The sequence below is a fragment of the Girardinichthys multiradiatus genome, chromosome 10, assembly GCF_021462225.1.
Source record: "Girardinichthys multiradiatus isolate DD_20200921_A chromosome 10, DD_fGirMul_XY1, whole genome shotgun sequence".
NCBI lineage: Eukaryota > Metazoa > Chordata > Actinopteri > Cyprinodontiformes > Goodeidae > Girardinichthys > Girardinichthys multiradiatus.
Genome location: NC_061803.1, coordinates 36607783 through 36623667, shown reverse-complemented (window position 1 = coordinate 36623667; position 15885 = coordinate 36607783). Strand labels below are relative to the sequence as shown.

At 41.1% G+C, this 15885-nt stretch overlaps 1 protein-coding gene across 1 annotated transcript in view; it reads left to right on the top strand.

The window, feature by feature from the left end:
• Window positions 1-15885, top strand: part of ryr2a (ryanodine receptor 2a (cardiac)) — a 301990-nt gene that overhangs the window by 1217 nt on the left and 284888 nt on the right. The gene's annotated exons all lie outside the window — the stretch shown is intronic.

The window sequence follows — 15885 nt, the reverse complement described above, 5'->3', positions numbered from 1 at the left end:
TTCACTGCGTCTGTGTGCGATGTGGGATGGATGGTGGGGAGTTTACCGCATTAAGATGACAGCCCCGCTTCATACAAGTCATTGGTCAGGGAGTCCGCATCATGCTGACAGGAGAATGGGAGCATGGAAGAGGTGTGGAATATAATGATGGACACAAAGAAAGAAAGGATGGGAGCGGATAGCGAAGGTGTATTCTGGAGCCAGTGGTGCTGTCATTGTTCCAAACTGGAGTTTATACGAAGGTCCACAATGCGTGGAGTCAGTGGTGCTGTGTATGTGCTGGGCGGGATGGTGCGGGGCGCAGTGCGGTGCAGCCTGCCGCAGCTGCCTCACTTCACTGAGTTTGGACACCGAGGTGATGCTCAGGTTGTTTCCTGCAGTCAGGTGAAATCAGCTGATGGGCTGCATGTCAAAGCTGCTGCTTTACAGCATGCCACACGTGAATTATCACGTGAAGTCCCTGCACCTATGGTTGTCATGTTGTAACGGAAGCCACTGGTAAATATACAAAATGTTCTAAGACTTATTATGTAAGCCGACATGCAGTTTATGGTGAGGAAACCATATTTTGCTTCCATGTCAGGATATGCATGGCTGCTATGTTGGACAGACACTTTCTGCCTTGTTTTTGGAGCTGTTAGCAGCATCATCCTGATGAAAGGGGCAGCTGACTGCAGTGGCGTGTAGGAGGAAAGATTTGATGCTCGAAAATCTCCAGAACAAGATTATTGGTTGGGAATGTTGGGATTACTGCATTTGCTGATTTTAAAGCTGCACTGCACCACATGCATTTCCACTGAGTCAATTGACCATTCGTGTAGCAAGTGATCTCTTGTCAAAGGCGACTGTGGCTCAGTAGGAAGAGTAGTTGTTTTGCAATTGGAAGGTTGTGGGTTCGATTCCAGCTTCCTCCTGCTGTATGTCAATGTGCCCGCAAGGCGCTTAACCTCAAGTTGCCTACCGATCTGCGTATCGGTGTATGAATGTGTGAGCCTTAGTGAGTGCGATTGGGTGAATGTGGCTCTAGTGTGAAGCGCTTTGAGCGGTCTGTATGACTGGAAAGGCGCTATATGAAATTCAGTCCATTTACCATAAAAGCTAACACAAACATCAGAGACTAACAGTAATCTCTAACTCTGCAGACCTACACATGTTCTACTACAGCCTGAGAGTTTACATTCCTGCAGCAATGACATGTCATGTGTAGCTTCCATCCAGTTTCACATTATATAAAGAACATGGATCAAACTCATTGACCAAAGACAATAGAGTCAACTTTACAGTATAATGAAAACATCAACTAATAAAAATATACATCTCTGCACTTCCATAAATCTAAATATACATATACACTGGAAGCGATGTCATTTCCTGGGTCTAATCCTGGGTCATTCAGATGTTCCACTTCCTTCCATAACCACTGGTGTATAAGATCTTGCTCCAAGGCACTAAGGCTGCTTCTGCGAACATGTCTGGAAGGATGCTCAGTGAATTTCAGTGTGGTATCATGAAAGATGCTACCTGTACAATAAAGTTCTAGCACAAGGAACTCCCAATCCCTTTGCAGACCAAGATTGTTTAAGGATCGTTCCTTCCTGTTCCAACATGAATGGGCACCAGTGGACAAAGGAAGGTCCATAAGGACAAAAGTGAGTGAGATTGGTGACTGGTCTACACAGAGTCCTGACCTGAATCTGATAGAATGAATTAGAGTGGAGACTGTGAACCAGACCCTCTCATCATTTAGGAGATGTCTGACCTCACAAATGTGCTTCTGGAAGAATGGTCAAATATTCCTATAAACACTCCTAAACCTTGTTGGAAGCCATTCCAGAAGGGTTTGACCAACCTTATATTAAACCCTAGCATGTTAGGCTCATACGTGTATAGGCAGATGATACAATGCTTGTGGCAGTGTAGCGTACATCCTTAGTAACTTTGATAATAGACTCAGAAGTTGTTAATGTTGTTTTGGCTTTCAGAGATCAGACTTGGAGGAGCTCAACAACAGCCATATATTGAATAGATCAAAAATGAATCTAAGAATATTTGGTACTTTTGCGATATGCTTGAACAACGCTAACAGCTGAAGCTACATATATGTTGTACAGAACAATATGAAGCTTCTTCTGAAGATCTTCCTGAGTAGAACCATCTGGTCAACTGGTTTTCTTTAAACTGATCCAGCAAATAATATTCAGATGAATCAACAACATATTAATAACACTAACCCTAGTTTTAAGACTAATATTTAATAATTTAATATTAAAATTCTGCAAACATTACAGAAAGGTGTTGTTTACAGTCATACACAATGCATGACTGTGTTGATTTACTGTAATAGTAATCAGAATTATTATGCATTAATTTGTATGCGTATGTGTCATTGTAAAGCCGTGTGTATAGATGGTGCTGTTTAAATAAACTTGCCTAATATCTGCCTTATTCTTTTTGGTAGTTTGTAATTTAGGATTACTCTTATTTACTGCTACTAGTATAATACGTTGTCTGATTAGATGTATTTTTTTTTTCTCTTCAATGCAGTTACCGCACCTCACTGAGGGTTGTTTTTTCATCTGTTAGCTGCTATTAACAGATGCTGCTAATCCTGAGAACCCATCCTTATTTTAGGGCTTTAACTGTAAATTCATGACAGAGCTTTTACATAAAAAGCGGAGACTCTTGGTTACTATGCAGACTGGTTCTCAGCAAGCCATCAGTTGCCTCCTCAGCATGTGGTAGCCTCTGTGCCATGGATGCAGTGTGAGTGTGGGCCTTCTGGCAAAGCCTGTTAGTTGACATTATTCCTAAAAACCTCCATATGAAATCCATGGCAGTAGTTAAATATTTTACATCAGCAAACTTAAAATTTTCGCCCTGGATTTTACGGTAGACAGAATAAGTTGGCAGTGAAGTGGCTGAGGTGAGCGCTTAAAGAGAATGCAAATGCAAGGAAAGTCAGGAACTAGATGGATGAAAATTAAAAATGAGTTTATTGAGTAACAAAATTCAAGATTTCTTAATAGAAGTACTCCACAGAAAACAAAGTCCTCAGTACAGGAATCTAAAAAACATGAAAGCTGAAGGAACGGGAAAGCTGACAGGATAATAGGGAAAGAGTATAAACGGAGGCTCAGATGCTGTCTCAGGGTTATGAGAGAGAATCATCTCTTTTATGAAATGGTGATTTAGTAAATAATCAAGAAAGGGCTGAAGATTCCTCCATCACATCCCTGTTTATTAATTGCATAAAAACAAAATTTTCAGAATTTCGCTTCTTAAAAACCTGATAAAGGTTAGCGGAAGATGTTTAATGCCTAAACAGTGATCATCTAAATCCCTTCATGTATTCAAAACTTTCTCAATCAAGGAGCCAGTAACAATTAATCGGATAATTTAGTAATCGAATAATCGTTAACTGCAGTGTACAGACTCTAAAACATGCCATTTGCTCAGAGAACATCGCACAGCCAAAGTTTTACAAAGAATATATACATTTTGCAGTCGAGTATTAGTCCATAAATTGTAAAAATAGTCAACAGATTTATCGATTAGCAAAATAATCGTTAGTTGCAGCCCTACAACACAGATTATCACTCGGCTGGGACACAATGCACTGAAAGGTTTAACAGAATTTAATGAATCCTCAAGGGAGATAATTTGCCTCAGCTGAGATCACCCATGCACCTTTTCCCGCAAAAAGTGTCAAAACAATGTATCAACATCATCAAATACACAGAGATGCGGCCCATAACACCCTCCATCAGCTGAAACGCGTTGGTTTCGTCACCCAGTAAGCAATGCATGCAGTTGGGACTCTGACAGAAGTCATTAATCATCCTCTGTAGAGCACAAACGCACAGATGTGGGAGCCACCGTACTGACATCATAGACATTGGAACACTTCATTAGGTCCTAATTACTATCAAAGATAAACTTTATTATTTCCTCCTTGTAAAACAAGACTACATTGTCATACCTGTATGATAAAACGGTTATATCTAAGCTCTTGTGGGGAGTTAAAGTGTTTTTGAGGAAGTAAAAAAACAAACCTGATTAGCTTTGACTCCCCATTGTTGTTTAAATTGTAAAGCCACATAACATTTATGTTCTCTTCTGCAGCAAAATAACCACATGATGTGGCCACCCCCGTACTTCACAGTTGCGCTAGTGTTCTCAGGTTTGCAAGCTTGCCTATTCTTCCTCTTAATAACAATTTTTCAATATCAAACATTTTTATTTTAGTTTCATCAGACCACAGGGCACATCTGCCATTTCCTGTTGCTCCTGGAGTACTGGCTTCTTCTTCACCGAGTGGCCTTTGAGTCCATGTTGGTACAGGACTTGTTTCATTATCTGACCATCTTCAGCAGCATTTATTCTGGGGTTAATTTACACAGTTCACACCAGAACCTATTTATTTATGGAAAACTGAACCTGTCTCCTTCCTGAACATCATGATGGCTGGACATTCCCATGCTGTTTATACCTGCATATTATTGTTAGAACAGATGAACGTGGAACCTTCAGGTGTCTCGACCCAAGGATGAACTAGACCAGGGCCTCATTTCTCTTCCTGATATCTTGGCTGATTTCTTTAGATTTTTCTGATATTACACAAGAAAGCAGCACCATAATTAGTTTATTTTTTATTTTTATTTTTTTGTTTATTTTTTCTCATAACAATTCCTCTGTATAAAACATTGTACAGCTCTGTCCGTCGTAATATTTGTGTTGTTTGTTACTGATGTGTGACACTCTAATCGTTCCTTTAGTGTACTGTACAGTAACTTTACCCTGTAAATCTTTCTGTGATCACTGGTCATATTTATGCACATTAGAAGAGCTGACAGTGGTAGACACAGCTGCACAGTAAAACAGAATTCACTGTTTTATAAAAACAAACTGAACCTTTCCATACCTGTCTTTAACATTTTAATTAGAGGTTTGGGCAGTTAGAAATGCACCTAGCATTGAGTGTGTCTCTCCTAGATGATTGATATAACCTACCTGAGCTTGAAGATTTCCAACAAGCTGCAAAAATATTGAAATCCATCATTTTCCAGGACAAATAGAGATTGAAAGCTCGAAAGGACAAAGCAAAAGATTCTGTCTGCCACCCATTTATTCTTGCTGTTTGCTGCTTTGGTCCATCTTGCTCTTCTCGTAGGTGATCTATTGGAGTGGCTTCTAGTACATCAGCTTAAGCTTGTGCACACATGATATGCAGACATAAATATCTAGAAAATACACCTGAAAAAATCAAAGGTTAGATTGGCTGGACACCAAGTGATTTGTTTTTGCACCTCTACAAATAACATTTCATTATCAGAGTTGGCAGAGCAAATACAGGGGTTGGACAATGAAACTGAAGCACCTGGTTTTAGACCACAATAATTTATTAGTATGGTGTAGGGCCTCCTTTTGCAGCCAATACAGCGTCAATTCGTCTTGGGAATGACATATACAAGTCCTGCACAGTGGTCAGAGGGATTGTAAGCCATTCTTATTGCAGGATAGTGGCCAGGTCACTACGTGATACTGGTGGAGGAAAACGTTTCCTGACTCGCTCCTCCAAAACACCCCAAAGTGGCTCAATAATATTTAGATCTGGTGACTGTGCAGGCCATGGAAGATGTTCAACTTCACTTTCATGTTCATCAAACCAATCTTTCACCAATCTTGCTGTGTGTATTGGTGCATTGTCATCCTGATACACGGCACCGCCTTCAGGATACAATGTTTGAACCATTGGATGCACATGGTCCTCAAGAATGGTTCGGTAGTCCTTGGCAGTGACGCGCCCATCTAGTACAAGTATTGGGCCAAGGGAATGCCATGATATGGCAGCCCAAACCATCACTGATCCACCCCCATGCTTCACTCTGGGCATGCAACAATCTGGGTGGTACCCTCCTTATTGGCTTCTCCACACCGTAACTCTCCCGGATGTAGAGAAAACAGTAAAGGTGGACTCATCAGAGAACAATACATGTTTCACATTGTCCACAGCCCAAGATGTGCGCTCCTTGCACCATTGAAACCGACGTTTGGCATTGGCATGAGTGACCAAAGGTTTGGCTATAGCAGCCCGGCCGTGTATATTGACCCTGTGGAGCTCCCGACGAACAGTTCTGGTGGAAACAGGAGAGTTGAGGTGCACATTTAATTCTGCCGTGATTTGGGCAGCCGTGGTTTTATGTTTTTTGGATACAATCTGGGTTAGCACCTGAACATCCCTTTCAGACAGCTTCCTCTTGCGTCCACAGTTAATCCTGTTGGATGTGGTTCGTCCTTCTTGGTGGTATGCTGACATTACCCTGGATACCGTGGCTCTTGATACATCACAAAGACTTGCTGTCTTGGTCACAGATGCGCCAGCAAGACGTGCACCAACAATCCTCTTTTGAACTCTGGTATGTCACCCCTAATGTTGCGTGCATTTCAATATTTTGAGCAAAACTGTGCTCTTACCCTGCTGATTGAACCTCCACACTCTGCTCTTACTGGTGCAATGTGCAATCAATGAAGACTGGCTACCAGGCTGGTCCAATTTAGCCATGAAACCTCCCATTCTAAAATGACAGGTGTTTCAGTTTCATTGTCCAACCCCTGTATATATAAAAAGTTACTGTTCAGTTAGGACACATAATGGTGATAAATGTGTCATGGTTTGAAATAGGTCTGTTTTAAACACAGAAGGGATTAATGTACAAATAAAAAGAAAGAATCTGTATTAATATCTGGGATTTAAGAACAGCTTAAAATGTAAAGTATACAATGAAGATGTTTAACCTGATTAACAAATATATCTTGAGTAGACATTACAGGAAAAGCCATTTTGTAGATAATTGGCATTTCTAGTGACTGTGTTTGGATTTGTCTTGTTTTGAAAAAAGAAAATCTAAAGTTTTATGTCATGAAAGCTCATGGTCCTGTTGATGCTGACTAGTAGCCACCATCTTCAGTGGCAAAGCTGGACTCTTTAAATAGGTGCCATTGGTTTGAACCTACACTACCACCCAAAGGTTTGGACACACCTTTGTCATTCAATGGATTTTCCTTATTTTTATGATTTTCTACATTGTAGATACATTGTGTCCGAACCTTTGATTGGTAGTGTACATTTTTCCAATATATTTTTACACAAGGCGTTTAGGTGAGTTAATTTGCAACACTGATAGCTACTGTAATCTACTTAGAGAAGTGGTTTCTTACTTTGCCCTCCAACCAAGCAAAGTGTTCCATGTGTAAACTAGATCCTTGGCCCGGTAACCTGTTCAATCTATTCAATTCAGTTTATTTATATAGCGCCAATTCACAACACATGTCGTCTCAAGGCACTTCAAAAAGTCAGGTACATACATTCCAATTAATCTTAACCATTGAACAGTTCAGTCAGATTCAGTTATTTATTCCAATTGGATAAAATGTTTTTCTGTCTAAGGAAACCCAACAGATTGCATCCAGTCAGTGACTTGCAGCATTTACTCCTCCTGGATGAGCATGTAAAGACAGTGGACAGTCACTGGCGTTGACTTTGCAGCAATCCCTCATACTGAGCATGCATGTAGTAACAGTGGAGAGGAAAAACTCCCTTTTAACAGGAAGAAACTTCCAGCAGAACCAGAACCAGGCTCAGTGTGAGCGGCCATCTGCCACGACCCACTGGGGGTTTGAGAGAACAGAGCAGAGACACAAAAAGAACACAGAAGCACTGATCCAGGAGTATTTTCTATGGGAAGGAAAAGTAAATGTTGATGGATGTAGCTCCTTTAGTTGTTTCACCTAGAAAGAAAGAACAGATAAACTCTGAGCCAGTTTTCAAGGTTAGAGTCTGAAAGAGAACACATAGAGTTAGTCACAGTGGAAGCTCAGTCAGTTGCCATGTCTAGGAGAGAGAAAGGGTTAAACACTGAAAGACAGGGCCATGTGGATCATCGGTATAGGGTGAGCATTAAGTTGTTGCCGGCAGAAGCTCGGACGATGCCCCTCTCCAGAAAGGTATCACAGGTAGACACAGAGTCAGGCCAGGTGTAGCTTCTAGGAAGAGAAAAGAGAGAGAACAAAATTAAAAGCTGAAATAACAGCAAATAATGCAAAATTGGAGAGTAGTGTGAGAATGTAGCGAAGAGGGTGAAAGTGGTCATTATGTCCTCCAGCAGTCTAAGCCTATAGCAGCATAACTACAGAGATAGCTCAGGATAACCTAAGCCACTCTAACTATAAGCTTTATCAAAAAGGAAAGTTTTAAGCCTAGCCTTAAAAGTAGACAGTTTGTCCATCTAGAGCCCACTGATGGTCATTGTTATACTAAGAACCACAACGATTGGGATACCTCTCTCTGTCAGATTGACCATAACCATTGGAAAAGAGAGGGGGTCATACAGGTAGCAGAAATGGAGGGTCTGTCCCTTTCTTTCATCCCGGAAATTAATACATTCTCCCTTTCTTCTGGTTCAGTTCCACCCCCATCTTAAAGCAATATGACCATCCAATAAAAACCAAGAGTAACCAAGAATGTCATTACTAAAAGAAAAAATAAAATCACAATTATTTATAAACTCATAATTATGTTACATTTTATCAACTAACATCATAAGGATTTATTATTTTACATTTTAACATTTTCTTGAACCATGACAGTGAACTACATAGTGTCAGTTCATCATTAAAGAGATTCCATAACTTAACACCCCAAACTGAAACGCATCTATTTTTTATGTTAGTTCTTACTTGTTTCAAAAATAAACAATCCTCTTAAATTATAAGGTCCCTTTCTTAATTTAAATAAGCTCTGTATACAAATTGGATAACATTTGTTCACATGAAAAAGTATGGGGTAAGAACGCTGTCAAAAACAATGTGTATGTAAAGATGGAAATGTGTGCATATTAGTCAATAGTTGTGCATAAGTAAAATCCACAAGACGTATTGTATATTTTCTCTATAAGAATACAGACTAAAATGTTACAGCTTCAAGAAATTACAAACACAAAGTTCAAGTTTACACTTGTGGTTTATTCTTTATGAATAAAATATGCTATAACAGTTTGTGAATACGATTTCTTTTCTTTGAGAATACGAATTTACATCAGCGACGTGGCATTATGTGATCTCAGGCTGGTTAGTGGAGCACATAGTTAGTCGATTCGCATTGCGCATGCGCTGTCACACTCCTCAGTGCCAGTAAACGTAGTGCCGGAATGGGAGATAATTCAGTCTAAAAGGAATATTAGGAACAGAGGGGAGATAGGGGGGAAATAAAGAGTATTATAAATAAAGCATTGTTCTTATTTTTATGAAATACAAAACTAAAACATAGAATATGTTGGTGGAGTTATACAATGATGTACAGTAGGTGGCGGTGTGCACTTCTGAATTTGACAAAGGGCAGCCCTGCCGGAGTCCAACATGCACTGGGAACAGGTCTGACTTAGTGCCGGCAATGCGGACCAAACTCCTGCTCCGCTCGTACGGGGACCGGATGGCCCCTAATAAAGGGCCCCCAATTCCATACTCCTGGAGTACCCCCCACAGGGCATCACGAGGGACACAGTCAAATGCCTTCTCCAGGTCCACAAAACGCATGTGAACTGGTTGGGCAAACTCCCATGAACCCTCGAGCAGCCTGTAGAGGGTATAGAGCTGGTCCAGTGTTCCACGGCCGGGACAAAAACCACACGGCTCTTCCTGAAGCCAAGGTTCGACTATCGGGCGGACTCTCCTCTCCAATACCCTGGCGTAGGCCTTACCAGGGAGGCCGAGGCCATGGTATTCGACCGGAAAAGGGTGGCCTGTCCTCTTCAGATTGGAGGGGAGTTCCTGCCTCAAGTGGAGGAGTTTAAGTATCTAGGGGTCTTGTTCACGAGTGGGGGAAAAATGGAGCGGGAGATTGACAGACGGATCGGTGCGGCTGCCGCAGTAATGGGGGGCACTGTGCCGGTCCGTTGTAGTGGTCTACGTTCCTACCCTCACCTATGGCCATGAACTTTGGGTCATGACCGAAAGAACGAGATCCCGGATACAAGCGGCTGAAATGAGCTTCCTCCGTAGGGTGGCCGGGCACTCCCTTAGAGATAGGGTGAGGAGCTCGGCCATCCGGGAGGGGCCGCTGCTCCTCCACATCGAGAGGAGCCAGTTGAGGTGGCTCGGGCATCTATACCGGATGCCTCCTGGGCCCTGTCCAAATACCCGCACTTACACCCTTGTGTCCCTGAATTGCGCGTTCCCGTTGATGGGTTTGAGTGCGTAGTGTGTCCCAATTCTCCAGAGTGGTCCTTAGCCCCGCCCCCTTTGTGCCCCACATCCGCCCTTCGGCGAAGCCCGCATCGAAGCGGACGTTGCCTAAGTATATTACCCACAATTCACTGCTGCAGGTGACGTTCTGAGCAAAAACCAATCACAACCGTCAACGTAACCAGCCATCAAATCAGAATAATAAGAACTGCGTAAACGTTAGACAGCAAGCCGACAAATATATATTTTTTACTGGTTTTCCAGGCCCAACATTGTAAGATACCACTGGGTTCAGAGTGAGTCTGGGCAGTCAGTAGGTCCGAACACTGAAGTTACCTTTCAAACAAACACTGGCACAGCGAGAGTCTGGTGTATAAGCCTCCGTCGCTTCCTGCACTTTCTTCTCCTCAAAACAATTGCTTGTTGCAGTTTTAAATAGTTTTTTTTAGCAGCAAGACTGTGAAAACAGCCCTGGTTCCCGCCCTTTTTGATGTTGCAGTTACGGTGCAGAGGTGCAAGTCCATGACGTAACCCCTACTGTCCCAATTCTCCAATTTTGCACGCTTGTAACCTGCGCACCTCAACCCTTACATGCACTTGTACAAAGGAAACACTTCATAGAGGGGCGTAGGGTGTAGTGTGGGTATTGGGACAGGGCCCTGGACGCCTTCATCGGGAGGTGTTCAAGGCACGTCCCACCGGGAGGAGGCCCAGGGGACGGCCCAGGACACGCTGGAGGGACTATGTCTCTCGGCTGGCCTGGGAACGCCCTGGGCTCCACCCAGAGGAGCTGGAGGAGGTGTCTGGGGAGAGGGACGTCTGTGCGTCTCTGCTGAGTCTGCTGCCCCCGCAACCCGGTCCCGGATAAGCGGAAGACGACGAGTACAAGTACGAGTAATTCTGTTTCTACAGTTTTTATTAAAACTTCTAACTTAAAATCTTTTGGGTCACATTTTTCCCCAGAGCGAAATAAAGCATCATCTGCAAACAAAATCAAAATGAATTTATATATATATATATATATATTTACCATTTTGTTCACATTTCTGTAATAGCAATGAGTGATCAATATTGTAAAGCGCTTTACGTAAATCAATAAAGATTCAGTATTTTTGAAAACTGAGGTAACAAAGAAATAGGTCTATAATTTGATATAGTATGTTTGTCACCATTTTTATAGATCACTTTCGCAATTTTCATTTTTTCATGGGAGATACCCATAATAAAGAACCAAATATAGGTAAGCAGTTCAATATTAAAATTAATAATTTCTTTTATGGGTGACATATCCACATTATTGCAGTCGGTAGATTTTTTTATTCTTAAACTTTCTAACAACTTCTAGTGCATCTCTCAAACAAACTTCCCCCAAGGAAGAGTTACAATTTTTTAATACATTTTGAAACTTTATATCATCTTTTGAAGAGCTAAACAAAACAATTAATCAGCTAGATCCTCTATATTTTCAGACATTGAGTCAATATATGAAGGAAAGTCCTTATTTTGGTGATTTTTGATATTGACTTTATATCTTGGCAACAGCTGTTCATAATAAATTTTTTTGCCACCTCATAATAATTGTCAGTCTATTTTTATGCTTCTTATACTTATCCTCCATTTTCCTCGTTTGACATTTAAAAGATTCCCTATATAATTCTTTTTTTACATGGTTTTCCAAGCCCTTTTGTGTCTTTTACATAAACATCCTGCCAATTTAATTTCTAAGTTCTGTTTTTAGAGCCATAATTGGTGGTGATTTAATTCTAACTAAATTCTTACAAATTGTTTACTAAATTGCAAGTGTGCTTTTTCGTATATGATGCTAATTTACCTTTAATCATCAACACTGCAAAAACTGGTAAATGATCACCTTCATCTGCCACTAACAGTCCACGTTTTACCTTCCAGTTAGATCCATTTACAAAAAAACTTATTCTACTGGGCTTCAAAACTAAGTGAAATTCTAACTAAACATAGTATTCACAAATTCTGCAGTTTTCAAATGTTCACTTGCTTTCAACAAATCAGTATTGAAGTAACTACAAATCAGAATCACCTTGTCATTATAGTTTCCATATAAATCAAAAATCTTCTTAGTAAATTAATCAATACAGGACCCCAGTGTTCTGTGAATGGAGCTAATTAATACGTTTTTTGATTTTTCGACCTCAATTTCAATGGTTACACGTTCCATCAGACAGTCAATAGCTATTGTCATCTTACCCATAACCTTGCATTTAAATTCTGACCTCACAAACAAAGCCCCACCCCCTCTCCTTTTACATACCCTTACGGTTTATTATAGAGCACGAGCAGCTATTCTGAATTGTCACTCACAGAAAATTATAAATAAATGCTTAAAAAAACACTGGATGTCCCAGGCCATAAGGCTGCCACGAGGATGCCACAGCCTGCCACTGGAACTACCAGTTCTGCTTGCCACTGCCACAAATTGAGCTCGGCCCTGCTGCAATTCAATACATTTCTCGGCACATTTGCAATGCAGACGTGCACAGCGGCCCCTACCGAACAAGCTGGGTAGCTCGGTCAGCAGGGAGATGAGGAAGAGCGGCTTCTGATGTCACTCTGCTGGAATGCGTTTTCGAGTTCTGGGCAGTACTTTGTGGGCAGACCACGAAAACGAAAAAGCAATGTCTGCTTTGTTTTCTTTTTGATTATGGCATAAAATGTGCAGTCGTGAAGAAGAAAATGCAAATGCAAATAGGATGATTGATTACTAATTTTATTTATGGGTCAAATAATGCAGCCACATTCTTAAAATGAAAAAGCATTTCTGGAAATGCTTTTTCATTTTCAAATTTTACATTTCAAATTGAATTTTGGTATCTATTTGCTGGGGTACATTTTGACAAATAAATCTCAAATGTCTTTTTCTTTTTCATTTTAATTAAGTGAAAGAATGAGCAGTCTTGAAGAAGAAAATTAAAATGCAAATAGTATTATTGATTACTAATTTCATTTATGAGTCAAGTAATGCAGCCACATTCTTAAAATTTGAAATATGGTAACGATTTGCTTCCATAAAATAAAAGGTCACCCTGCTTTAGTTCCCTCAGTTCTATCCACTTCTGAATATGATCAAAACAACACTGCTGGACTTCAAAGAAGGACGGCACTGAACACAAAGAGTAAAAGTAAGCTTTCATTGTTAGATTTGTTTTATGCAGATGCTGTGTCTATTAATACCGCTATGATTGATCAAAGGTCAGACTGATTTCTTGAACATGACAATATACTCAAATGGCCTACACAGTCACTAGATATCAATCCAATAGAGCAGCTTTGGGATGTGGTGGAACGGGAGATTCACATCATAGATGTGCAGCGGACAAATCTGCAGCATCTGTGTGATGCCATCATGTCAATATGGACCAAACTCTCTGAGGAATGTTTCCAGGACCTTGTTGAATCTATGCCACGAAGTATTAAGGTAGTTCTGAAGGCAAAAGGGGGTCCAACCCGGTACTAGCAAGGTGTACCTAATAAAGTGGCCGGTGAGTGTAAATGATGTATTACAGCTTCTGAAAACATCTGTTGTAATGGTCATAGGAACATCTCTTGATGCTGGTAAATTAGATGCTAAACTAAATCAAGTTTTTTGCCACATGATCGTAATGATGCTTTAATGGCCACATTCATTTACAGACTTACATTTGATAAGTAATCTTTTATCATGAGTATTTTAAATAATGCTGGTTGCTAATTATTTTTCATTAGCCCAGCCTGATCACTGTAAATCACCAATGTTAATGCAGCTGTTTTCAGCTGGCTGTCATGTTTAACCTTTTCTACTTTCCTGTTTCTTTTCTATACTTGGAGCCAGAAATATCATAGTGGTCCTTTAGAAACAGATATCATTTTCATTTTATAAGCATAGTTTATTTCCTTATAAAAGCAAATGTTAATTTGCATCCAAACTTTTTGTTTGCTCCTACTCACTGTTCTCCTCCCCTTCCTTTGTTGTCTTTCATCTTCCTCTGCTTCTCCCTCCCTCTAATTCTCTAGCACTCCTGCTAAGTGCACTTTAAATGTAGATCAATACATGGTTACTGGTGACTGCTGATGGTTCAGCACAAAGCAAACACCATGGCAGGAGCAGAGTGTTGGTCTTTATTTATTTATCTGTGTTACAGTCTGTGTTGGCAGACTGCTCAAAGAATTCCAATGGAGAAGCACCTCAGGCCAAATAAAATGACACCCTGCTTTAGTTCCCTCAGTTCTATCCACTTCTGAATATGATCAAAACAACACTGCTGGACTTCAAAGAAGGACGGCACTGAACACAAAGAGTAAAATTAAGCTTTCATTGTTAGATTTGTTTTATGCAGATGCTGTGTCTATTAATACCGCTATGATTGATCAAAGGTCAGATGAAGAAGATCAAAGGCTTCAAGCAGAAGGAGGATCACATAAGTGGAAGTCTTGATAGAGACAATGAACTGAACACAGTCATCCAGGTTCAGTTCAGGAACCAGCTCAGCATCCTCATCTATTGCCCCTAGACAAACAGACCTCTTACCCTCCTTTGACCTAGAGGTTTCCTGTCACACCTCAGATCTTTTATCTTCCACCATGGCCATTTGACTGCTTCTCCATTATTGTCTTCAACGAAATCAGGGGATGCTGGTGCTAGGTTTGTCCCCCCTCCACCCCATCTGTCTCTAGAAATTAGGTGAAGAGATGGTGTCAGCCCAGATGGTGTCAGCCTGAGAGTCCTAAAGGCCTGTGCGGACCAGCTCTGTGGGACCGTGCATCAGCTTCTTAACCCTTAACCTGACCCAGGAGAAGGAGGTTTCTGTGTTGTGAAAGACATCCTGCCTTGTTCTGGTACCAAAAAAACGTATCCATCAGTCCTCAATTACTGTTGAGCTGTTGCGCTGACAACCCACATCATGGAGCCTCGAGTGACCCCTGTTGGCACACCTGAGAAAGCAAAAACGTTAATCTCACCTCCAGTTTGCTTATCTCTGTGGAGTTGGAGTTGAAGACACCATCATACACCTGCTACAAAACCAACTGTCATCTGGACCAAGCAGGCTGAGTTAGTCTGAGTGGTGATCCTAAACTTTTCTAAACTCCTAATACCTCCCATCTGTCATGATTGGTGAGGTTTGTACTGGACCAAAGGACAGACAGGAGCTTGGTAAGTAAGAAAGGATTTAATAATGCAAAAAATACAAAACTTACAGTCAGGCTTGAAGAAAACAGAGCATCGTTGCCATTTCCAGCGTGTCACGGGACAACGCTACGGAGGCGCATATCTGGAGAGACAAAAGCTCACAGGTGAACTTTTGCTCCACAAACCCATTCCCGGAAGAGCTTGAAAGCTGGAAATCTGTCTGATACAAGAAGGTCAGAAGATTCATATGCCGATCGAAGACCACGCCGACACCCGGCACAGGTGAAAACCTACAGAGGTTTTATTTCCAAGAAGATGAGTTTCCTCCTTCGTGATTTAGTCAACTAACGGTTTTTCATATTTTCCCCTCCTGGACGGATGAGAAGTTTACCGTTTTTTTTCTTGCGGTGATCACGGACGCGTGATCCTCCCCTCATTTTTCTTCAGACCTAACCCATCCTCAACTGGTGGAGAGAAGAAATCAACGTCACAGTAATTTCATTTTG